At 40.2% G+C, this 26302-nt stretch overlaps 1 pseudogene; it reads right to left on the bottom strand.

Moving 5' to 3' along the window:
• Nucleotides 1-372: 372 nt before the first annotated feature.
• On the bottom strand, nucleotides 373-25758 carry LOC139006492 (polycomb group RING finger protein 6-like; annotated as a pseudogene).
• Nucleotides 25759-26302: the final 544 nt, after the last annotated feature.

The raw sequence follows: 26302 nt of genomic DNA on the forward strand, positions 1-26302 counted from the left end.
GTAATAAGCAGAGAAGAGAAGTTTGCTTGGTAATGATGCTATTAAAATATGAAATAAAGTTTATATACTGTATTTTATATAAAAGTTATATGTATTCCGTATGAAAATTCTATAACAGCAAAGTTCTTTTTGTTTGATTCACAGTGCCTTAATTTTATAATGCAGTAATAAATAGCAAATATGTTATCAGAAATATTTTGTTTGAAACTTACTCTTGATGAAGTTTTAGGTGATGTTGTTCTTTCAAGTTAGACCTAGTGCTGAGAATTATGTATCATAAGGCCATGAAATAAATCAGTAATGTTCTTTCATTAAGGTGAATTCTGTCTCTTAGAAAACTGGATGAAGTCACAATATTCAGAGATCTCCCATTTAACTGTCTTCCTCCTCCTCCTCCTCCTCCTCCTCCTCCTCCTCCTCCTCCTCCTCCTTCTTCTTCTTCTTCTTCTTCTTCTTCTTCTTCTTCTTCTTCTTCTTCTTCTTCCTGTTATCTTATTTAATGATTTATATTTCAAATGTTTACACACATAATTTGGGCAATGTGTAAATTATTTCTTAATGATCATTGTATCTAAATTATGTTAGTAATGAGCAAAGTTAAAATCAAGTGAAAAGCTTTAGAAATGGAATGTTCTTTCATTTTAAATGTGTTACTTGAGCAAATTATTCATGGATGAACTTTAAATCATGGAATTAAGCTACTGAGACCCATTTCTAACATTAGAAATGAAGTAAATGCAAAATGACTCCTAAAAAATAAGTCATGGAATAGCATTGTGTCTCTTTGATTGATGTATTTATATTTTGAATTTTTGAACATACATATATATATATATATATATTAGAGGCCTGGTGCACGAGATCACGAGATTCGTGCACTGGGAAGAGGTGGGGAGGGAGAGGTCCCTCAGCCTGGCCTGTGCCTCAGCTGGCATTCGGACATCCTTAGCGCTCCCACCACTGCCACTGTGCTCTCCAGCTGTGAGCCCGCTTCCGGCTGAGCAGCCCTCCCCCTGTGGGAGCGCACTGACCACCCAGGGCAGCTGCTGAATTAAGAGTCTGCCCCCTGGTGGTCAGTGCATGTCATAACAACAGGTCATTCTGCTGTTGAGTCAATTTGCATATTAGCCTTTTATTATATAGGATATATTTATGTCAGTGAAGTCTTTTTAAAAAAATTTTATTTTATTGCTTAAAGTATTACAAAGAGTATTATATATGTCTCCTCTTTTTTTTTTCTCCCCTTGACCTTCCCCTGGCCTCCCATACCCCCCAGTGTCTTGTGTCCATTGGTTATGCTTATATGCATGCATACAAGTCCTTTGGTTGATCTCTTACCCTCCCCCCAACCCTCCCCAGCCTTCCCACTGTAGTTTGACAGTCTGTTTGATGCTGCTCTGCCTCTGTATCTATTTTTGTTCATCAGTTTATAATGTTCTTTATTATCCATGAATGAGTGAGATCATGTGGTATTTTTCTTTCATTGACTGGCTTGTTTCACTTAGCATAATGCTCTCCAGTTCCATCCATGCTGTTGCAAGTGGTAAGAGTTCCTTCTTTTTTACAGCAGCATAGTATTCCATCATGTAGATGTACCACAGTTTTCTAATCCATTCATCTGCTGATGGACACTTAGGCTGTTTCCAGATCTTAGCTATGGTAAATTGTGCTGCTATGAACATAGGGGTGCATATATCCTTTCTGATTAGTGTTTCTGTTTTCTTGGGATATATTCCTAGAAGTGGGATCACTGGGTCAAATGGAAGTTTCATTTTTAAATTTTTGAGGAAAGTCCATACTGTCTTCCATAGTGGCTGCACCAGTCTGCATTCCCACCAGCAGTGCACAAGTGTTCCTTTTTCTCCACATCCTCTCCAGCACTTGTCGTTTGTTGATTTGTTGATGATGGCCATTCTGACAGGTGTGAGATGGTACCTCATTGTTGTTTTGATTTGCATCTCTCGGATGATTAGTGACTTTGAGCATGTTTTCATATGTCTCTTGGCTTTCTGAATGTCCTCTTTTGAAAAGAGTCTATTTAGGTCCTTTGCCCATTTTTTGATTGGATTGTTTATCTTCTTTTTGTTAAGTTGTATGAGTTCCCTATAAATTTTGGAGATTAGGCCCTTATCAGATATGACGTTGGCAAATATGTTTTCCCACGAGGTGGGTTTTTTTGTTGTTTTGTTGATGGTTTCTTTTTCTGTGCAGAAGCTTTTTATTTTGTAGTCCCATTTGTTTATTTTCTTCTTAGTTTCCATTGCTCTAGAAGCTGTATTGGTAAAGATATTGCTACGACAAATGTCTGATATTTTGCTGCCTATGGAGTCTTCTAAGATTTTTATGGTTTCTCATCTTACATTTAAGTCCTTTAATCATTTTGAGTTTATTTTTGTGTATGGGGTAAGTTGGTGATCTAGTTTCATTTTTTTGCACATAGCTGACCAAATTTCCCAGCTCCATTTATTAAAGAGACTGTCTTGACTCCATTGTATGCTCTTGCCTCCTTTGTCAAATATTAATTGAGCATAATGGCTTGGGTCTATTTCTGGGTCCTCTATTCTGTTCCATTGGTCTATATGTCTGGTCTTCTGCCAGTATCAGGCAGTTTTGAGAACCGTGGCCTTGTAATATAGTTTGATATCTGGTGTTGTGATCCCTCCAACTTTGTTCTTCTTTCTCAGGACTGTTGTGGCTATTCGGGGTCTGTTTTTATTCCAGATAAATTTTTGGAGAGTTTTTTCTAGGTCTGTTAAATATGCCATTGGTATTTTAATGGGCATTGCATTGAATCTATAAATTGCTTTGGGTTGCATGGACATTTTAATGATGTTAATTCTATCAATTCATGAACACGTTATGTATTTTATTTAGTTTCCCCATAGAAGCTGATTTACAGAAGAAGAACAAATGATTGTTTCCAACACGAATCATAGGACACCTAAGGGAGTGGTGTTCAATTTCCCCTTGGGAGCCAAGATCAATTACCCCAGCCAGCACAGTAGCTCCCTTCTTTCCTGTTGACTCAGAGGTCTAAGGAGTACACAGTGGCTGGATGGCATCTTAAAATCCCATTTGATAAAATCAATGCTATTTCCCTTGGTAGAAGTGTTTCTTTCTTGGTACCATGACTTACAGGCCAGCAAAACATAAGGACATAAAAAAATGAAAAAGACATTTTGCTCTGGTGTTACTAGGGCACCCCTTGATTCCTGCACTTGTACATCCTGGTTACTGGAGAGACAGCACCATTTATTCTATGCTGATTCCAAGGCCACGTTGGAGGCTCGATCCCCAGCCCCGGTTTGGGTGTGTGCCAGAGGCAACCAATTGATGTATCTCTCTTACAGAGATGCTTCTTTCTCTCTGACTCCTTACCACATTTCCTCTGTCTCTAAAAATCAATGGAAAGATATCTTTGGTGAGGATTAACAGCAACAAAAAATAGCAAACTGGTGTTAATTTATTTAGTTTACCCTAAACCATTTTTGGTTTCTGAATTGCCAATTGTTCTTCTCCATCTTGATAACTAAACATTCCTTTCAAATTTCAGAGAAAAAGGGTCAAATTTTTCCTATATTAAATATATACTCAAAATAAATGTAGTATATAATTGTGGTACATAAGTCAATGACCTTTGTGCACACATGAAAATTGATATATATGATGTCCATGTAATAATTATTAAAAATGTCTTTCATATCTGTTATTATAATCTTGTGGAAAATGATGAAACTGAAAGTGTGTTGGCATATTGGTAGCAAGTTCTATTATAAGAAAGAAATGTTTAAGTCCTTTGGTTGATCTCTTACCCCCCTCTCCCCTGCATGCATATTAGCATAATCAATGGACATGGACACTGGGGTGGTTGGGGCTTGTCCTGGGAGGTGGGAGTGGCCTGGGGGGGGGAGGTTAATTGGGGAAAAAGGAGACATATGTAATACTTTAAACAATAAAAAAAGAAAAAAAGTTAAAAAAGAAAGAAAAGTATAACCTTGTTCAAAACCTGAAATGGTAGTATTATGATATTTTAACAATAATATCTATACCTTCATGTATATATATATGAAACATCTGATTTATTCATTGTTTTTTTTTACCACCTTTCTGCCCAGTAGAATATCTATATTAATAAAAGGGTAAAATTCTAATTAGACCATATAGACTGGATGTCTTCCGGACGTCCTTCTGGACAAAGCCACAGTGGCGGGGTTGCGGTAGAGGCAGTTGGGGGCGATCAGGTAGGCAGGCAGAGTGGTTAGGGGCAATCAGGCAGGCAGAGGGTGGCGGTTAGGAGCCAGCAGACCCAGATTGTAAGAGGAATGTTCAACTACCAGTTTAGGCCCAATCAGGCCTAAACTGGCAGTCGGACATCCCCTAAGGGGTCCCGGATTGGAGAGGGTGCAGGCCAGGCTGAGGAACCCCTGCACCCCCATGTGCACGATTTTCCTGCACTGGGCCTATTATTTGGGATAATGTCTTTCCTGTTCCCAGCCCATGGGATAGTTGGAGAAAATGATGTTCTAAATATTAAATAAATAGCTCTCAGCCACTCGGTTTGCCGTTGTGTCGGTGGGTCTGGTGGATGGGGAGCTCAAGCTAGTTTGAAATACAGATTCTTATGCTTTTGCATCGGATTGGCTGGCTCCCTGATGTGGTTTCTTGGGAATCTTGAAATCTGGGCATAACATTTGGGGGCTCGCCCGGGGTTCCCAAGACCATGTAGGGACTCCCCCAATTCGTAGAATCTGCATGGCCACGGTAAGTGTCTGTGTGTTGTGTATTCTGTTCTGTGTGATATCTCTAAGGGACTTGTCCTGTATCTGGAGGAATGGCTTCTAGATGGTACTCACCATCAAAACTCGGACTGGCTAAAGGTTCGAATCTGGCCTATCTTTTAAAAAAGATAGAAGAGAAGCATTCCTAGGCAGTTTTCTACTGCTTCTGTTCAGGGACTTGTTCTTTATCTGTTCTGTGTGAGCTCACTTCTGAAATCTGTATTCGCCCACATTGATCGTGGACGCACATGGGGATCAAAGGGTGGGAGGAGTCGGGGGACGCCTTGACCCTCCATCTGTAGAAGTAGCCTTGCTTCCTCGAAGTCGGAAGGTCTATAGGCGGGTGGCTCCCGCTGGCTGGCGCGCAGCCATCGTTTTCGGTTTTTGCTTCCATGGAGTTGGAATACTGTATTTTAGGGCCCCTTTAGTTTTCTGTGTTTGTATGTTTCTTTCTGTGAACTTACTGGATGGACGTTATGGAATAGACTCAGACTGCTCCTTTGGATATTGTAATTGATCATTTCAAGGAGATTGGGGGAGGCTTTAGAGCTCCCTCAGGAGTTGGGAAGTTGTTAAACTCTGAATGTCTGGTGAAAGCATGTGAGTGTAGAGGCGGGGGGGGGGGGTCCCCGCTCGCTGCTCGCTCCTTGTTCGCCGCCTGCCTGCGGGCCTCCCGGGCAGGGAAGGTGAGCAGGGGTGTGCAGGAGCGCGGCGTGTGGCAAGCGCAGCCCTCGCCCCGGAGCCCGTCTGCGCCGTGGGCCCAGGCGGTTTGGCGGCGGCGGTGGGCCGGCGTTGGCCCCCGGGCTTGTGGCAAGTGAGTGGAGCCCGGTGGAGCGCAGGGGGCGAGGCCGGCGCGTCGCTTGCAGGAGGCGGGAGCAGTGAGGCCCCGTCCTGGGGAAGGTCCCCCACGGAGCCTGAGGGCCGGACACCCGGGGGGCCGGCGGTGGCGGCTCTGGATGCGAGCTGGGCTCCTCCCGTGGAGATCGCCCCAGCTAGATAATAGAAGCTAAATGTATCCTTAAATGTAAAAATATTGATTTGAAAGTCCTTCTTGTAATTAAAAAGTTTTAAAATGCATCCGGGATTTCTGTGCACGTGTAAAGGGAAAAGGCCAGTTTAAAAACGAGTGCGCATAGTTTTGAGCTGAACTTGACCTTTTGCTGTGTACAGAATAAAAACCCACGACTGTTTTGGCCTTAAAAATGGCAGATGAACCTGACAAAGAAATGTTTGGATTGAATTGGAAAAAATTGTGTTAACTAAATGCCTTTGCTTATTGGTACAGCCACCATTTTGGGCTGCAACCCTTGGCAGCCGCCATGTTGGCCGCATGGTTTGCCGCTCCCCTGTGGGCCGCCATCTTGAAACAGCAAAGGCCCCGCCCTCTGATTTAGTCAAGGGTGGAGCTTTAAGGCAAAGTTTTATGGGGCTGCAAATGTGCTTGCTTTGCGGATTTATTTTTTAAGCTAATCTCTTAAATCTAGAAAACCCTGCTTTCCTTAAACTAAGGACAATTAAAGGTTATGTCAAAGTCTTTAAAAGGGACTGATAGCAGTAATCCAATTTCTAAAGTCAGATAGAAACTGTGGTTTCATACTGATCTTCAAGGGCATATTTTTCCTTTGCCTGGGAGGGACAGTGCAGCTGTCCCAGTGTTGGGCGGGCTCCAGCTAACTTGCAACTCAGTGTTTGGGAGACCCAGGATATGCCTAAGTTTGACCTAGGTTACCCAAGGACTCTAGATAATGTGTTTACCCACAGCTGTGGTTTGGATTGCATGCTGTCTCTGCTTCTGTAAATTGATCTGTCCTTAATGCTTAAATATGTATCCTTGTTATTAAATTTGAATATATTATTAATCTAAGGAATGTTAATTATTTACATGTCACCTAAAAATTAAGGCTAAAAGTTCTAACTAACTGAAAAGCATGGCTTTGGTGTGATGGGAGGAAAGAAATGTTAAATGAATGATAGGCCAGTAAACTGGAACTGGTCACTGGTGGTGGATTGTGAGAAGTGCTGGACATTGCCTAACTTCTCCTTCCTTGGTACCCCTGAAACATTGGAGGGTACTTCTGGCCTTGATTTTCTTAGTTTTTGGTTTTGGATTTGTTTTTTTGTTTGTGATGAAAACCGTTTCTATCTGAATGAGACATAGGTCAAGAATCCTGTCCTGGGATGTGGGAAAGGCCCCCACATCTGTTCCTGTCAGACCCCCATCAGGGGACTTGGGGGCGGTGTTCCTGTTATCTGCTCAAGAGCCCAAGACTGTAAAGATACTTGTTCACTGAAAAGGTGTAAGTATGTTTGTAAACACCTCTGTCTGTTTGTTTGCTGGGAACTTTGATTTGCTATGTGATATTCTGTGCTGGGTTGGAATTTTGGAATTCTGGGGTAAACTTAAAAGTTATTTATGGCTTTTCCATTTAAGAGTGGGGCTCACAGTTCCTCAAGGCAAAGATTTAATGGCCCTTCCCCATGCCTGTGCTGAATTAGATAATACAGGACAGTACTGATTAAAAGAAGACAATGGGCCTTGGAATCTGTAAAGATAGGCGGGAATGAAGCTGGTCAAATGTACTGAAAGGATTTGGTACCTATTGCTGCTAGCAAAGAAGGGGCTGATATCTCCTTCTAGCGCATTCCCTTGAAAGAGGCCTGGTTGCTGCTCTGCCACAAAGGGAACTGGTAGAAACAAACCATGGAAACTGGCAGGGACTGGGTGGCTCTCCTATCATGTTTGGCAGACCACCCCCTGTCATTCCTAACCTTAAAAGCTGACTTTCTTGCTGCAAGAATTGTCTCTTTCCTTGAGAGGGCTCCAGAGGGCGCATGAGGACATTTGGCCGCGCCATGGCGCCACCCAGGAGACTGGCCCAACCTCAACTACTCATCAGCACAGACCAGGAGATTGGGTCTACGTCAAAAGGCACCACCTGGAGCCTCGATGGAAAGGTCCCTACACCCTACTCCGTGGTGCTGACGACCCCCACAGCTCTCAAAATAAATAGACGGCGACCTGGGTCCATCACACCCACGTCGGGTCAGCGGACCCATCCATGATCCGGAAAGACTTCGTCACCAAATGGAGTGTCGATCGAGATCAACGCAACCTGCTATGGCGTGCTCGACCTGCCTGGTGCTGGTAACATTGCTCGCGATCACTCCTGCTACCGGGAGCCCCCACAATACTGTCTAATAGACTTAGATGATGCCTGCATCTTCATGGACATGGCTCCAAAGAGAAGGCCAAGAATAGACTTTAGTAAAATTTGGCTGCCTGAAGCGGCCATGATGTCAATATCATGTTTCATTGTATTAATATGTTATATTGACCTTTGATTCTTTTGCAGGTTTGAATGTATGTTGGCTGTCCTGGAAGGGAACTATGTGGGGTGACCCCCAAAAGTAAAGGGTGACTAGCTGCCAAGAAGGCAGGTGCCCAACTGGGCAGGGAACGGTGCCCATCAGGTTTTGGTCTCTGTTGAGAGACAGCTAACAGTTGGCAGCCTGTGTACTGCTTGCAGGCCTTTGTGACCATGCCCATGTCAGGGGTAGTCTGAAAAAAGCCTGTTTAGAATAGAAGGTCTAAGGCATGGTTATGCATAAAAAAAAAATTTAATGCCAACAATTACTGTTTTATTAAAAGAAATTGGCAAGAAAAAAAATAAATAAATATTAAATAAATACATAAATAAGCCACATTAGATATGGAAAACCAATGAAATCAAAACCATCACAAAATCAGCAGGTGGCATAGATTTCCTGGTTCTGTTTCTTCACCATTCAAGTGCTTCTTAACTATTCTGCATGTGCTCAGTTCCAATTACTGCCTTAGACTGGGTGAATGGACAGCGGTCGTCAATAGGCTCCAAAACATACAGTGACTCATACATAACCTAAATTTCCTATTGCTTTCTAAACAGTCCTGATATGTCTGAGGAGCCTCCTCTATGCTGTTATCCAGGGAAGAAGGCTGATCACAAACATGCCATCTTACACATGTGGCTTCCATGATTGTCTTGCAATCACGGCCATTGCAGACAGCAGGGAAAAGAAAGATGCATGGGGGAGCATGTGTGGGAGATAATTTGGGTGTGGGCTTGTAAATGGTGCACTTAATTTTCATTCGCAAAACATTGATCCACATCATTCACGTTGCCACACCATCTGTAAGGGAGTCTGAAGAACATAGTCACTCTATTGCCCAGAAAGTAGATCAAGACATTTCGTTTAGAACACAGATATTGTAGAGCACTTAGAAACCTTTCAGTTGAAAAGCAAATAAGATATTGTAAAACAAAATTTTCCTCTGCTTAGAAGGGTGTCATATTTACTCATGTCACTAAAAATTTCACATGCCCTTACATTAGTCTTGAATTTACTTCTGTATTTCTTCATAACTTCTAAATAATTTAAGTTCCCATTAATATTCCTGTCTTCATAAAGCCATAGTCAATTTTGCATTGTAGCATTTATAGCTGCTGTATGTATATTCCTGGTATATTTTGCTTATAACTCCTTATTTAGCTTTTATAATATTTCCCCATGATTATTTTTAGTTCTATGTTCTAGGACATGGGTGTGGTCTTTAAACTGGAAATAATTGCAATAAGTTATTTATGTAAATTAAATTGCATCAACAAAAATACTTGATATATACAAGGATCTTATTGTTAAGTAACAAACAATAACTGAATTATATAAAAGCTTTTCCTCTAGCAATTACTATTCAAAATTTAAAATATTTGCATTTTGGTTTATGTTCCAAGAAGATACAAATACAAATACGTGGAAAATAATCTCTCTCATTTTTGCATGTTTATGTATTTTACTTTATCCATTTAGACAGTGGCAAAAATGAAAATTTGCAGCTGGTGTCAAGATAAGTGGACAACATTTATGTTTATATAGTAGCTGGCTGTAAGGAATACTACAGGTATTCATAAACTGCTCACTTTAGAACTGGAAATACATTTGGAATGAACTATTCTTTCATGAAGGTCTCTGGAACTGTATCACAAAGCAGAATTTTGGATACTTTCTGGAATTATGGTGAAAATATTTATGGAAAGCATCATAAATGAATGTCCATCTGCAACTGTCTCACTATAAAGCTTTCATTGCGGCACAACATTAGAAACATTCTTATAATGATGTCAATTGAAATGAAGGCCTCCATTCTAGTTGTGGCAACAGGAATATTCATCTTAGGAGTGCTAGGAAATGGATTCATCGGACTGGTGAACTGCATCGAATGGTTCAGGACTGGGAAAGTTTCCTCAGCTGATTTCATCCTCACCAGCCTGGCTCTGGCCAGAATCATTCAACTGTTGGTAATACTCTTGGATTTATTTATAATGGGGCTAGCTCCACATCTGTATGCTACTGGTAAACTAGCAAAGGTGGTTCCTATTCTTTGGGCACTAGCTAATCACCTAACTATCTGGTTTGCCACCTGCCTCAGCATTTTCTATTTCCTTAAGATCGCCAATTTCTCCCACTCCTTTTTCATGTGGCTGAAGTGGAGAGTCAACAGGGTGGTCCTTCTGATTTTCCTTGGGTCTTTCTTCCTAATGTCTCTTAACCTCTTAATGCGTGATGCTATTAATGAATTGTGGTTGAATACCTACAGGGTACATGAAATAAATATGACTTTGCAGTTAGAGGCAAATGAAATGTTCTATCTCAAAAGTCTTCTTCTTCTTAGTTTGACCTATGTTATCCCCTTTTTCCTGTCCCTGATTTCTTTGCTTCTTTTATTTCTGTCCTTGGTGAGACACACCAAGAATTTTCAGCTCAACTTGACGGGCTCGGTGGACTCAAGCACAGAGGCCCATAGAAGGGCCATGAAAGTGGTGACAACGTTCCTCCTCCTCTTCATCATTTATGTTATTTCTGTTCTAACTGCAACTTGGATCTTCACTAAGGCACAGACATACCAAGTCATGATGTTTTTCTTAGTGATTTCAACTACCTTTCCCTCAGGCCACTCTTTTCTTATTATTTTTGGAAACAGCAAGCTAAGAAAGATCGCCTTGGGGCCACTGTCACACTTAAATTCTCTGAGAAAAGCAAAACCTTTGCCTTTATAGACAGAATTTGAAATAACCTTGTGCATTCTATGGGAAAATAACTTAATAGAAACCTTCAGCATTACTTTATACCAGGGTTTGTTAAACAGCACCAAAATTTCCCTACAACATGTCTTTAAATAATTATATTTTCTTAAAGTGATATGACATAATATTTGACTAAAGGACATGTCTCCAGTATATTAACAGTTTCTAGTAACAGTAGAGATTTGAGACCTGATGAAGTATGGTTATGAAAGTCTTGTGTATATTCCTAGTATACTTTGCTGGTAAGTTCTGATTTAACTTCTATAATATTTCTCTGTGATTATTTTTAGTTATTTGTTCTAGGACTTAGATGTGGTCTTTGAACTAGAAATAATTGCAATAATTATTTATGTAAATTAAATTGCATCAACACAAATACTTGATATGTACAAGGATCTTATTGATAAGTAACTAATAATAACAGAATTATATAAAAGGTTTCCTCCTAGCAATTGCTATTCAAAATTTAAAATATTTGCATTTAGGTTTATGTTCCAAGGAGATTAAAATACAAATAGGTGGAAAATAATCTCTCTCAGATTTGCATGTTACATATTTTACCTCATCCATTTAGTTAGGGGCATAAATGAAAATTTGGAGCTGGTGTCTAGATAAGTGGACAACATTTATGTTTATATAGTAGCTGGCTGTAAGGAATATACAGGTATTCATGAAATGTGTCTGTCTTAAGAGAACTGTTCAGTTTAGCACTGGAAATACAATACAATTGGAATGAACTATTCTTTCATGAAGCTATCTGGAACTGTATCACAAAGTAGAATTTTTGATGTACTTTCTGGAACTATTGTAAAAATATTTATGGAAAGCATCATAAATGGATGTCCATCTGCAACTGTTTCACTATAAAGCTTTCATTGAGGCACAACATTAGAAACATTCTTATAATGATGTCAATTGAAATAGAGGTCTCCATTCTAGTTTTGGCAACAGGAATATTCATCTTAGGAGTGCTAGGAAATGGATTCATCGGACTGGTGAACTACATCGAATGGTTCAGGACTGGGAAAGTTTCCTCAGCTGATTTCATCCTCACCAGCTTGGCTCTGGCCAGAATCATTCAACTGTTGGTAATACTCTTGGATTTATTTATAATGGGGCTAGCTCCACATCTGTATGCTACTGGTAAAGTAGCAAAGGTGGTTCCTATTCTTTGGGCACTAGCTAATCACCTAACTATCTGGTTTGCCACCTGCCTCAGCATTTTCTATTTCCTTAAGATCGCCAATTTCTCCCACTCCTTTTTCATGTGGCTGAAGTGGAGAGTCAACAGGGTGGTTCTTCTGCTTTTCCTGGGGTCTTTCTTCCTACTGTCTCTTAACCTCTTAATGCATGATGCTATTCAGGAATTGTGGTTGAACATCTACAAGGTACATGAAATAAATATGACTTTGCTGTTAGAGGCAAATGAAATGTTCTATACTAAATGTCTTCTTCCTATTACTTTGACCTATATTATCCCCTTTTTCCTGTCTCTGATCTCTTTGCTTCTTTTATTTCTGTCCTTGGTGAGACACACCAAGAATATTCAGCTCAACCTGACGGGTTTGAGGGACTCAAGCACAGAGGCCCATAGAAGGGCCATGAAAATGGTGACAGCCTTCCTCCTCCTCTTCATCATTAACATTATTTCTATTCTAACTGCAATTTGGATCTTCAATAAGGTAGAGACCTATCAGATCACGATGCTTGTCACAGTATTGTCAGCTACCTTTCCCTCAGGCCACTCTTTTCTTATAATTTTTGGAAACAGCAAGTTAAGACAGACCGCCTTGAGACTACTGTGGTACTTACATTCCCTGAGAAAATCGCAAGTTTAACTTTATAGACAGAATTTGAAAAAACCTTGTGTATTCTATGGGAAAATATCTTAATAGAAAACCTTCAGCATTTCTTTATATCAGGGTTTATTAAATAGTACTAACATTTCCCTACAACAAGCTTTAAGTTGTTATATTTTCTTAAAGTGATATGACATAATATATGACTAAAGGGCATTTTTCCAGTGTATTAACAGTTTTTGTTAACAGTAAAGTATTTGACAACTGATGAAATATGGTTATAAAAGTCTACAATGAAATATTAATAAATGTATAAATAAGATACAATGCAATATGAATATCTGCATATATAATTACAGTTACCAAAATGGAAAAAGTAACACAAATTTTTCTAACTAAAGAGAATTTTGAAATTAGAATTGAAAAATAATTGTAAAGGTTAAGTCTAATAATATGTTATATAAATATAAAAGTGTTAATATTTTGTGATGCTTTGAATATTAGAAAGGATCTGAAATAATAGGAATTTTCATACTATATTTCTTGGATTACTTGTATGTATTGGTAAAACAACTTTGTTCACGAGTATGGCATTATGCATTTAAGGTAAAGATGCATATCCTAAGACCCATTAATTGTACTTTTTCTTGTTATACTGGAGAATTATTCGTACATGTGTGAGAGAATATACATGCAAAAATGTGCATGTTACTACTGCTCTTAATAGCAGAAATTGAAGAGTCATGTAAATGCTGAAATTGAGGAATCATATAAATGCCCATTAGTTATAAAATGGACAAATAAATCATGGAATACGGACACAATAGAATACAGCACAAAAATGAAAACGAATACATTAGACCTATAAATTTCTTAGATCTTTGATGGAGAAAAAATATAGACATAGAAAGGTGAATTTTTAAAAGCAAAATACATATTTAGTGTAGTGTTTGAAAATGTTTGTACATATGTAGTGCAACTTCTGTAATAAAATGATTCAGATTACTGACAGTAGCTGGACATGGAATAAGCAGAGAAGAGAAGTTTGCTTGCTAATGATGCTATTAAAATATTAAATACAGTTTCTATACTGTATTTTTATATAGAGGTTTTACGCATTTCATATAAAAATTCTATACCAGCAAAGTACTTTTTGTTTGATTCACAGTGCTTAATTTTATAATGCAGTAAAAAATAGCAAATATATTATCAGAAATATTTTGTTTGTAACTTCCTCTTGGTGAAGTTTTATGTGATGTTGTTCTTTCAAGTTAGACCTGATGCTGAGAATTATGTTTCATAAGACTGTGGAATATATGGGTAATGTTCTTTCATTAGAGTGAATTCTGTCTCTTAGAAAACTTGATGAAGTCACAACCATCAGAGATTTCCCATTTAACTGCCTTCATCATCACCACCACCACCACCACCACCACCATCATCATCCTGTTATCTTATTTAATGATTTATATTTCCAATGTTTACACACATATTTTGGCAATGTGTAGATTATTGCTTAATGATCATTGTATCTAAGTTATGTTAATAATGAGCAAAGTTAAAATCAAGTGAAAAGCTTTTGAAATAGAATGTTCTTTCATCTTAAATATATTTCTTGGGGACGCAGGCTGGCAGGTGGCAGAAGGAGTCGCAGGTGGTGGCAGAGGCCTTGCTTGCTCATCTGGGCGGGCGGGAAGGAGACGCTGAGCATTTGTGAGGGAGGGAAGGAGCTCCTGGTGGAGCTCGCATGCAGCGCAGCCCCGTGCTGTCTTCCTGCAGGCCCAGCCAGGCCCCCGCCGCCGCTCGCAGCCCTGTGCCGGGGCCATGCTGCTCACCGTGTACTGCGTGCGGAGGGACCTCTCCGAGGTGACCTTTTCCCTCCAGGTTGACCCCGACTTCGAGCTGCACAACCTCTGTGCGCTGTGCAAGCTCCAGTCCCCGCCGCAGAGAGCCAGGACATGCTGAAGCCTCCCAAGATGAGTGGGCAAAACTCAGGATGCCATGGAAGCCGTCTTGGCCTTGGAGAAGAACCTGAACCAGGCCCTTTTGGAGTTGCATGCCTTGGGTTCTACCCGTGCAGACCCTCATCTCTGAGACTTCCTGGAGAACCACTTCCTGGATGAGGAGGTGAAACTCATCAAGAAGATGGGCGACACCTGACTCACCTCCGCAGGTTGCGGGCCCCCAGGCTGGGCTGGGCAAGTGTCTCTTCAAAAGCCTCAGCCTCCAGCACAACTAGGAGCCTTTGGAGCCCAGAGGCCTTTCAGAGGCCCCTCTGTATTTCCCTGGTGTCTCTGGCTTTTACCTGAGCCTCTTCCTGAAACTACTAGTCATTCTTTTAACCACTCTGGAGCCCTCTCCCATGCATTGGCCAAATGAGACAATAAAGCTATTTGCAGGGAAAAAAAAATAAAGGGACAAATAATGCCTGCTTCTTAAGATGATTATGAGACTTAAATGAGAGGATATGAGGATTAAGTGGGACCCTGAGAACCTGGTATGATGCTGGCTCTTCGTGGAAGTTCTCAGTGGTAGCTGTCTGTCTACGGTTTTAATGGGCTTTCCATGTGTCATTTCCAGCCTGAAGGGAACTCGGTGATCCTGTGGATGGGAGCATTCTGGCTCTCCTGGTTTTGATTTCTTGTAGATAATTAAATGTTCTCTTACAAGTACAGTTAGAATATGTCGACTGATTGTTTATCTCTAAATATACTGATTGTTGAACTTGTGAACCTGGAAAATTAAGAAGTAAGCCTTGGACCCACTGGTACCTTCATTATGGTGGCTTCATAATGTTGACACCTCGTGAGCTTCTACATGGCATTACTCTTGGCACACCCCTTCTTTCTTGCTGTACACTTCAACCTGGGACACTGGTCATTTCAGACTTATGGTGGTTTTTTCAAGCAATCCTACAAGTTATAGAATGACTCTTGGGTTGTATTGCAAACAATCTGTGTTGATTCTGGTGTGCTTTTTATTGTGAGATATATATTTAAATAAGGGAGTGTGAATAGGTTGATGGTGACCGTTGCAATCTGTTGTAACATGTTTTAAGTTTGCAAGTGAGGGAACTAACAATACTTTCTAGTCATGTATAAAACGTATAAAGTACTAGAGGCCCAGTGCACGAAATTCATGCACGGTGGGGGTGTTCCCTCAGCCCAGCCTGCACCCTCTCCAATCTGGGACCATTGGGTCCTAACTGCTCACCTGCCTGTCTGATCGCCCCTTACTGCTCCTCCTCCGCCCTCCCCACACAGCCTGTTGTTCATTCGTTTGGTCGTCCATCACTAACCCCCCTGCCAGCCTGGTCACCCCATGCAGCCTTCTATTTGGTTGTTACTGTGACGGCATCCTGGACAATTTGCATATTCCTCTATTATTAGTATAGGTCAGTGGTCGGCAAACTCATTAGTCAACAGAGCCAAATATCAACAGTACAACGATTGAAATTTCTTTTGAGAGCCAAATTTTTTAAACTTAAACTATATAGGTAGGTACATTGTTATTAACTTAATTAGGGTACTCCTAAGCTGGCCTTTGCTAAAAACGTCCTCAATCTGAGGGGTCGACCTCAGCAAACGTACCCCCACTTCTTCTAACGCCACTTCTTCAAAATAGACTCGCCCAGGCCGAAAACCGACTTCTGCTCATGGGCCACGAAGTTTCAATTGCACTGTATGTGCGCGCCCGCACATGGTATTTTGTGTAAGAGCCACACTCAAGGGGCCAAAGAGCCCCATGGGGCTCATGAGCCATGGTTTGCTGAACACTGGTATAGGTAATTGGATCTATAAACTCTGCAAATCAATGTTTTGCTCATCGCCAGAACTTTTTTACATTGGAGGGAACTACATTCAGTTTCCTGTTAGTTCTGTTCCTCATTTCAGTGTAAATTCTGAGAGCAGATATGACATACCATATTTCTCCTATTTAAATCTTGGGTGTTTCAGGTTCTGTGTCAGGCAGTCTTAGGTATATGAGTTATGAGGACATGTGAGGAAACACTGTAAAATGGGAGTGGTAGCAGAGAGGCCTGGAAGAGACAGCTGTAATGATGATCTAACCCAGGGGTCCTCAAACTTTTTAAACAGGGGGCCAGTTCACTGTCCCTCAGACCGTTGGAGGGCCGGACTATAGTTTAAAAAAAAACTACTTGGCTGCTAAGCAACAGGCAGCGGCGGCAAAAACACCCCGTGGGCCAGATAAATGTTTTCGGTGGGCGCATGTGGCCCGCGGGCCGTAGTTTGAGGACCCTTGATCTAACCCCACTGCTTGCCTAACAAATGAGAAGTGGGATGCCTGGACCAGCTGAGTGATGGGCCCCTGTCAGAGCCAGGACAGGACTGAAGCCTCACTTTGCATGTGGCCTGTGAAAAGCGAATTGTTAGGAAGAAACCCTTTCAAAGTTTGAATGTCCCTCTGGAGTATAATGATGCAGGGAGGTTTTATGTTCCTTCATGGTAAAATTATAGCTTGCCCTCTGTGTGTTCCTGTTCTTTCCAGAGCACACTTTCTTCAGTGTTTGATTGCACATTGTCAAAATATATCTTTTTCATTTTATTTATTGATTTTTAGAGGGAGGGAGGGAGGAAGATAGAACGATTGATTTGTTGTTCTGTTTATGTATTCATTGGTTGATTCTTGTGTGTGCACTGACTGGGGATTGAACCTGAAACCTTGATATATCTGGACAATGCTTTAACCAACTGAGCTACCCAGCCAAGGTCCATAAAAATATTTTTATTAGTAGTACATCCCGGTTCCTTTTTCCACCTGTGTTTAATCATTCTTTTTGGAATGTCTTCCACTTTTATCTTCCACTGAAAAACATGAATAATAAAACCTTGGGGATATTAAAAAAAAGGGGGCGGGGAGAGAATGCAGGAAGGTTGGTTTTGGGAACCTTTTAGACTTGCTAGTGTGCAAGATCATTTTAAAAATGGACACATTGGGTCCTGGCCATGTGGCTCAGTTGGTTGGAGCGTCCTGTAAAGTTGACGGTTCAATTCCCAATCAGGGCACGTACCTACCTAGGTTGCAGGTTCGATCCCCAGTTGGGGCGTGTACAAGAAACAACCAATTAATGTTTCTCTCTTTCCTTTCCTTCCTCTCTCTAAAATCAATGAACATATCCTTGGGTAAGGATTAAAAAATAAATAAATAATGGACACATTGGAATGTAATGTTCAGTGTGTTAACTAAAGTTAATACTATATCATATATTTGAAAGTTACTAAGATAGTAAATTTTAAAAGTTATCACAGGGAAAAAAATTGTAACTATGTGAGGAGATGGACGGTTAATTTATTGTGATCACTTCACAAAATACACATATCAAACCATTGTGTATATCTAAAAAAATGTATTTCTTGAGCAAATTATTCATAGATGATCTTATAATCATGGAATTAAGCTACTGAGATCCATTTCTAACATTAGAAATAAAGTAAATGCAAAATGACTCCTAAAAAATAAGTCATGGAATAGGATTGTGTCTCTTTGATTGATGTATTTATATTTTGATTATTTGAATATATATATCCAATTTTTATGTTAATGAAGTCTTTATTGTACTGAAGGCTTTTGGTACTGACCATTAACCATATAGGAGACAGTCTCTTCACACAGAATAATGACAATTTATCTCTTTTAGAAGTAAACAACAACAAAAAAACGATGCAAGTTTAAAATATGAAGCAACACACAAAAGTGGCCAATAATTTGGGTCTTTGTTGGAGGGGCACAGTCTGTACAGTTTAACAAAGTCTGGATTTGACTCTTCATTTCAAAAGTATACTTCTCTCCTGCCATACTGATACCATCCCAGAGAGCAGAATCCACACCTCCAACTTAAAAAGGCTATGGCTCAATGAAGAAAGTAGTTACTGATTCACATCAAAGATTAGGAAGCAAAATCATTATCAAAGTAAGTATTTGAAATCACAAGAACTTTACAAATTCACTAGTTTGAAATTTGCCTCCTGAGGTATCTATGCTTTTTGTACATAGTCGCTAGTAAAATTGATGCATTCTATCATTCCAAGTTGTACTTATAAATATGTTGCTGGGTGCTGAAAATAGATATTATGTCTTAGCACAAAATGGCAGCAATTACGTTTGGTAAATATTTTTGTTGAGATGCACTCTTTGGTGAGATGCAAAATAACATTGAGAAGCCTCATTATTTTCTTTCTCTCCTCCCTCCTGATACTCTCAGAATCTTCAGGTAATTTTAGAGGAGAAACCACAAGACCAGAATGAATGCGTAAAGACGGTCTATGTTTGACCCATAGATCATCATATCTACTCTAGGCCAATTAGCCTGCATTGCTGTATCACCTGTTGCACGTGGAATTTCCCTTAGAGTTTGTATCGCTCCAACAAGTGATGGTCAGAAATGATTTCTACCTGACAAACTAGGTCAAGATTCATTTTTCTTCTCAGAAAGTTTTCTACATGCCCAATAGTTGCTTTTTGTGGGGAGGCATGGGATAGGAGTTGCTGAAGGCACCTGCCCCTGCCTTGACATTTCCAAACAAGTCTGAGCCCTGGGAGTTTACTTAGACATGTCCTTGCTTAAAGGACACTACAGACACATGTGTTTTCTCAGGGATGCTTACCTTGCTGATTGCATCTAGAGGTTAATTTTAGTCCAAGCTGTTGTTACAATAAAGGCCCAAGGAGTCAGGCAATCAAGGCTGCTTAGTCCCTAAAGCCAAATAGCCCCTTAGCCTTCTCTTTCACAAAAATGTGTGTCAGAGTAATCTATTCATCCATCACTCATGGTCAGCTGGTCAGTCCCAACAAGTGGTTCCCTCTGTGAGGAACCAGGAATGTAACAAAACACAATGGAACCCTTGAAAACTAAGAGTAAGAAAATTAAAGTAACTATGCAATAAGTCATTGGAGCTCGCTTGGGATTTCCAAGTTCGAGGGAACTATTTCTCAGCTAAGGAATTCACTATCTCAGTTATGCTTCTTAGGAATGTATGTTTTCCAGTGAAAAAATAAGCCAACTTCTGAAAGTAAGGGGGGAAAAAAAGGTTTTTCCTGTATTTGCCCCAAAGCAAAGTATATATATATATATATTATTAAAAGTTATGTGGCTTATGTCCGAAGAACCAAGATGGCGGCATACGTAAACAACGGAGATTGCTGCCTCACACAACCACTTCAAAAATACAACTAAAAGACGGAACGCACATCATCCAGAACCACAGGAAGGCTGGCTGAGTGGAAATTCTACAACTAGAAGGAAAGAGAACAGCATACCGAGACTCAGAGGAGGCGCAGTGCAGAAGGAAAATACTAACTTTCGGAGTGCATGTGGACTGGGCTAGCGGCTGAGGGCGCGGTTGTCTGTTTCAATCGGGAGGGAGTCTCAGACTCTGAGCTCCAGATCCGGGCGAGTCTCTAGGGACCCAGACTCATACAGGAGAAGTGGGACTGTCTGGCATCGGTCGGAACTTGAGGGCAGCTTTCTCTCCGAGGTTTGTAGCGGTTGCTGGGACACTGAGAGGCAGAGCCTCTGGGGATGGGACTGAGAGTAGCCATAACTGCCCGCTCCACCTGCCCTGTAGATCCCCTGGGACCCGCCCTGCCCAAGCCCTGCACAGAGGCATTTGCCGGATAGCCTCAGGCAAAGGCTAGATTATCACCTCCCTAGAGGACAGACGTTCTCCCACTGCAGACACAGCTGATTCTCACAGCCAGTTGGCCTGGAGGTCAAATCTCTCCCAGTATTACATACAACAATCAAGGTTTAACTAAAACAAGACTACGCACAAAGACCACTAGGGGGTGCACCAAGAAAGCATAAAAAATGCAGAGACAAAGAAACAGGAAACAAATGTCAGAAATGGAGGATATAGAGTTCAAAACCACACTTTTAAGGTCTCTCAAGAACTGTCTAGAAGCCGCCGATAAATTTAGTAAGGCCCTCGAAAAGACTGGTGAGACCGCTGATAAATATAGTGAGATCCTCAAGAAATCTAATGAGACCCTCGATGTTGTGATAAAGAACCAACTAGAAATTAAGCATACACTGACTGAAATAAAGAATATTAGACAGACTCCCAACAGCAGACCAGAGGAGCGCAAGAATCAAGTCAAAGATTTGAAATGCGAAGAAGCAAAAAACACCCAACCTGAAAAGCAAAATGAAAAAAGAACCCGAAAATACGAAGATAGTGTAAGGAGCCTCTGGGACAGCTTCAAGCGTACCAACATCAGAATTATAGGGGTGCCAGAAGATGAGAGACAGCAAGATATTGAAAACCTATTTGAAGAAATAATGACAGAAAACTTCCCCTACCTGGTGAAAGAAATAGACTTACAAGTCCAGGAAGCGCAGAGAACCCCAAACAAAAGGAATCCAAAGAGGACCACACCAAGACACATCATAATTAAAATGCCAAGAGCAAAAGACAAAGAGAGAATCTTAAAAGCAGCAAGAGAAAGAAACTCAGTTACCTACAAGGGAGTACCCATACGACTGTCAGCTGATTTCTCAACAGAAACTTTGCAGGCCAGAAGGGAGTGGCAAGAAATATTCAAAGTGATGAATGCCAAGAACCTACAACCAAGACTACTTTATCCAGCAAAGCTATCATTCAGAAGTGAAGGCCAGATAAAGAGCTTCACAGATAAGAAAAAGCTAAAGGAGTTCATCACCACCAAACCAGTATTATATGAAATGCTAAAAGGTATCCTTTAAGAAGGGGAAGAAGAAGAAAAAGGTAAAGATACAAATTATGAACAACAAATATGCATCTATCAACAAGTGAATCTAAAAATCAAGTGAATAAATAATCTGATGAACAGAATGAACTGGTGATTATAATAGAATCAGGGACATAGAAAGGGAATGGACTGACTATTCTTGGGGGGGAAAGGGGTGTGGGAGATGAGGGAAGAGACTGGACAAAAATCGTGCACCTATGGATGAGGACAGTGGGTGGGAGTGAGGGTGGAGGGTGGGGTGGGAACTGGGAGGAGGGGAGTTATGGGGGGAAAAAAGAGGAACAAATGTAATAGTCTGAACAATAAAGATTTAATAAAAAAAAACACGTTATGTTATGTTAACCAGGAACTTGATTACTTTAAAGGAATAAATTACTTAATACTGTTTAATAATAATATAAGGTGTTTCACTACTTCCCCAGGATTTAAAATTTAAGATGTGCTTTCTCTTCTTATGATGGAAATTTTATACTTAAGGTATATGGGAAGCTCTGTCAAATAAATAATAATTATATTCTATTTACATATGCATATTGAATATATTCTAATATGCTTTCATTTACAAGTTATTGTTATAAGTTATAATACTGTGAAATATTGTGTTTTGCAGAAAGGACAGGATGCCATGTTATTTACATTATAATAAAATCAATAACCATATCATTTTAAATTTCTTCTCATTTGGAGACAGTCACTGTTTTGCTATAATACATTTAAAAAAAAATGTTACATCTTCTGTGGGATCCATAGAAAGGACTCTGATTTATTTTAAGCTACATATCTCTAAGAATAAACTTTCAGATCATCCCCTCAAATTGGATAAAAATTATTAGAACTCTACTGAGTATCTAAATTTACAGAAATGCTGGCAAGAAAAATCAGGAGAAAAAGAAGTTGATTAGAGGACTAGATGAACTAAAAATAATTATAGTTTTGGTAATTATTATTCTCATAGTAATATGTTTGTTTGCATGAATCCAATAAAAATCTGATTTCTTCATAATGGGACATAAGTCAGTTTCCAATTATAGGTTTATTAACCAAACCTTTGCTGAAATATCATGTCTGAAAGAGAGACATACTAGGACTCTGGGTGTCACCAGAAATCTCTAAGGAATAAAGATGGACTTTGAAGCTGATAATCCTCTTAGACAAATAGCCTGGTACCTTGCTTGTTCGTGTGATTCATGGCAGTCTTTCCAGGTAAGGAACGAAGGTTATTTTCCTGAGAGATGGCATGAAAGAAACCCCAAGATACCTGCAGGGACCTGGCTTCTTTGCCCTGAAAGTAAACTTTCCCAGCGATTCCAGGAAAGCATATTTTTAAAAACAAAAATAGCCTATGTAATCAACTGTTATTTTTGTTGTGTTTATGCAAACAATCGGGCCAAATTACAACTAGACTCATTACAATAAGTAAATTAGTCTTTAATAAAAATACGGGTGATTTTAGGGAGAAAAATTGTTTTAACAAGAAATTATTGGAAACTCGCCGAACCGGTTTGGCTCAGTGGATAGAGCGTCGGCCTGCGGACTCAAGGGTCCCGGGTTCGATTCCGGTCAAGGGCATGTACCCTGGTTGCGGGCACATCCCCAGTGGGGGGCGTGCAGGAGGCAGCTGATTGATCTCTCTCATCGATGTTTCTAACTCTCTATCCCTCTCCCTTCTTCTCTGTAAAAAAAATCAATAAAATATATTTTTAAAAAATTATTGGAAACTGTTCTAACTTTTGCCCAATAATTCTGAATTTCACAACACAGTTTGTCTCCACCAGATTACAAGCCCTACATGCACCTCTGGAGTACTACCTCTAGGCACCATTGCCACCTCTTTCTGCGCCCAGGCCTCATTGTCCCTCTGACAGGGAGCTCTGAGAGAAACCTTCGACCTGCCTCAGCACGAAGCAGTTACAGAAGAAATCCAGTGTCCCCTTTCCCTGAAAGAATTCAGAGCCAAGATCCTTGAGGGGATATAGTAGGCAGTTAGACAGACATGAGCAGAGCAAGGATGCTAGGCCAACTAGAGGAGAAATAAAACTCTGAGACATACTTTTCACCACTCCAACTGCTCTGAAGCTGGGAATAGAGGAGCCTGTGTAGAACTAACCTTTACTCAAACTAATTAGAAGGAATTTATAGTTTTCATGTAATAGAAGGTATAGAGATCAAGGGAAAAGAAAGTGAAGTAAACAAACTATAAGGGTATGTGTATGTTCCAGAAGGTATGTATAACTTGCAGAGGGTCTGTACAAGTAAAGAAGGACTAGAGTTGAGGAAGTAAAAATTGTAAGAAGGGATATAAAGAAATGAATATAACAGCAAGCAAAGAAAATAGAATAGGAATAAAGAATAATTGTAAAAGTTATAAGAATGTTTATAAAAGTCATAGAAGGTTTATAAAGAGAAATCTTAAAAGGCATTACAGGCAGTACTTGGGTTACATTGGACTCGATGTACCTTGTTTCGTGGTTATATCGCCATCTACCATTTATTTATATATAAAAAAATAGTTTGGTCATTTTGACGTATGTACATATGTGCTTTATGTTTTTTATTATTTATTTAACACAAGTAAAGGTCCAGAATTTTTTTTTACTGTTTCACTTCATTTCTGCTGTGTGTGCTCCATGTGTGTGATGTAGGTGCTTATTCAGGTCGGTTCTGACTTACATTGAAAATCGCATTGCATCGCGCTGTAGGAATGGATCTCCCACATAACCCAAGGACCTACTGTATAAGTATACTGAATAATAAATCTAATAGATAGAGCACATGAATTAATCTGAAATGTAATCATATTATTTTAAATTTTAGAACGCATATATTTATGTGAATAGGTGGTTAACTTTTTCTTAAAGTTTTCTTTTCAAAGCCTCTACGAAGTAGTTAGTGAGATAACTCAGCTGTGAGTCCAGCTAGCAGAACCGATAAGTTTGGTCAGACCAACCCACAAGGAGTCAAAACATCATCTTGTCAACATCATCTCATCACCTGTCAATGGCTGATGTCTACAGACCCCAGGCCTGCACATAGCTACATTTCTCACCCTAGTTCCTTCCCTTTTATAATCCTGTCCCTACACCTTGCTAGAAGTATACATTTAATACTTGTAAGTACCCTGTCTTCTTAATCAGAGTAACCATTGCTGTCATTATAATTCTCTTTGTTTTTCTTATAGTCTACAAAATTGGAACTCCAGCAGTAAATGTGCTTTGCGGACCCGCCATTCCAAAGCAGAAAGTTCACCACCTTCATCTGTCTTTTGCAGCCAGCAAAACAAAAAGGGGGGAGTTCTGGGGGAGGGGGGATGGGGCAGGAGGTGGCAGAAGGTGTGTGCTCGTGCCTTGACTTTCCAAACAAGTCTGAGCCCCCAAGTGTTTACTTAGACTTGTCCTTGTTTAAAGGACACTACAGACACATGTGATTTCTCAAGGATGCTTACCCTGCTGATTGTATCTAGAGGTTAATTTTAGTCAAGCTATTGTTACAATAAAACCCTAAGAAGGCAGGCAATTGAGGCTGCATAGTGGCTAAAGCCAATATCCCCTTATCCTTCTCTTTCACAAAAATGTCTGTCAGAGTAATATATTCATCCGTTTCTCAGGGTCTTCTGGTCAGTCCCAGCAGCTTTCCCTGAAACTTGGAGAAACTTTATTTCCAATCACTTAAAGTATCCTGTGCCTTCATTAGCACCAATAAATTCTAGTAATAAAGACATATCAAGGTCAGGTGAAATCTGAAACACCGATTCTAAGGCTTTCTTAGATCTTCTTTTGCTTGAAGGGACTGGTTGTAGAAAAGCAGGTTGAGGAACGTCTATCTCTTTCTTTATAAACTCATGCATTTGCTTTTTTCCTCTTTCTTCTAGATTGATTACTAATTTGTACCTTATGTCTTGTAACTGTCAGTCCAACCTTATGTTATAAAGAGGTTGCGTCTCATGAACTACTGTGCTGCATTTTGGACATCTGTTGTTATATTAAAAATGTCTTACACTGCAGCTTTTTTACAACATATAATAAGACATTCTGTAACTGTAGTTGCATCTGTTAAGGAACCTTTGCAAATAGAACACAAGATGTATGGGGTCAGTTCAGAGGAATTAATCTGCTCTTAAGTGCTCTTTCTTATACTTTGGTGTGGCCCATATCCCTCCAGCCTCAGCAAGAAGTGGCTCATCTCTTCCTCCTCCTCCTCCTTCTCTTTTTCCTCCAGCTCCTCATCCTCTTCCAACTCCTTATCCTCCTCCCATAAGGGGACCCTCAAGTGGCCCAGGTAGTGCTTGACTCCACCTAAGGGTGCCAAGAACATGAGTAGCCAGGAGCTCCTGCCTCTGGCAAAGGTAGTGGACCCTCCTCATCCTCTGTGGGCACCAGGGTGAGGGCAGAAGAGAAAATGAGCTGTGTGTGTGTGGAGGAGAGGGGTGGAGGAAGGGGGAGCATCGCTGTGGTTCCCTCCTCTTGGGCAGCAGCTGCTTTCTTGAATATATTTTGAGATCAAATTCTGCTCCTTAACTTTCCCTATAATGAAAGCCTGTGGTAATGGCAAAGCAATAGGCTGCCATCAACGAAAATCTCACCATGAGACATCCATGACCAGTTTCTTTCAAATTATTGGAGAGTGACTGGTTCATGAATATATCTATTTTGTGACCAAAGTTTGGGAAGAGCAGGATATGGATACATTTCCTTATTGACACTAATAAAAATGAAAATACTTTCTTGAAGTGTTTGTTGTTCTGTGTTTTATTTAGTTTCCCTAAAGAGGATGATTTATAGAAAATGAACCAAAGTTTGTTTCCAATATGAAGACTAGGACCCCTAAGGGAATGGTGTTCAATTTCCCCTTGGAGACC

This window comes from Myotis yumanensis, unplaced genomic scaffold, assembly GCF_028538775.1.
Source record: "Myotis yumanensis isolate MYYU_CA2020_CCGP unplaced genomic scaffold, mMyoYum1.0.hap1 SCAF_3, whole genome shotgun sequence".
Taxonomy (NCBI): Eukaryota; Metazoa; Chordata; class Mammalia; order Chiroptera; family Vespertilionidae; genus Myotis; species Myotis yumanensis.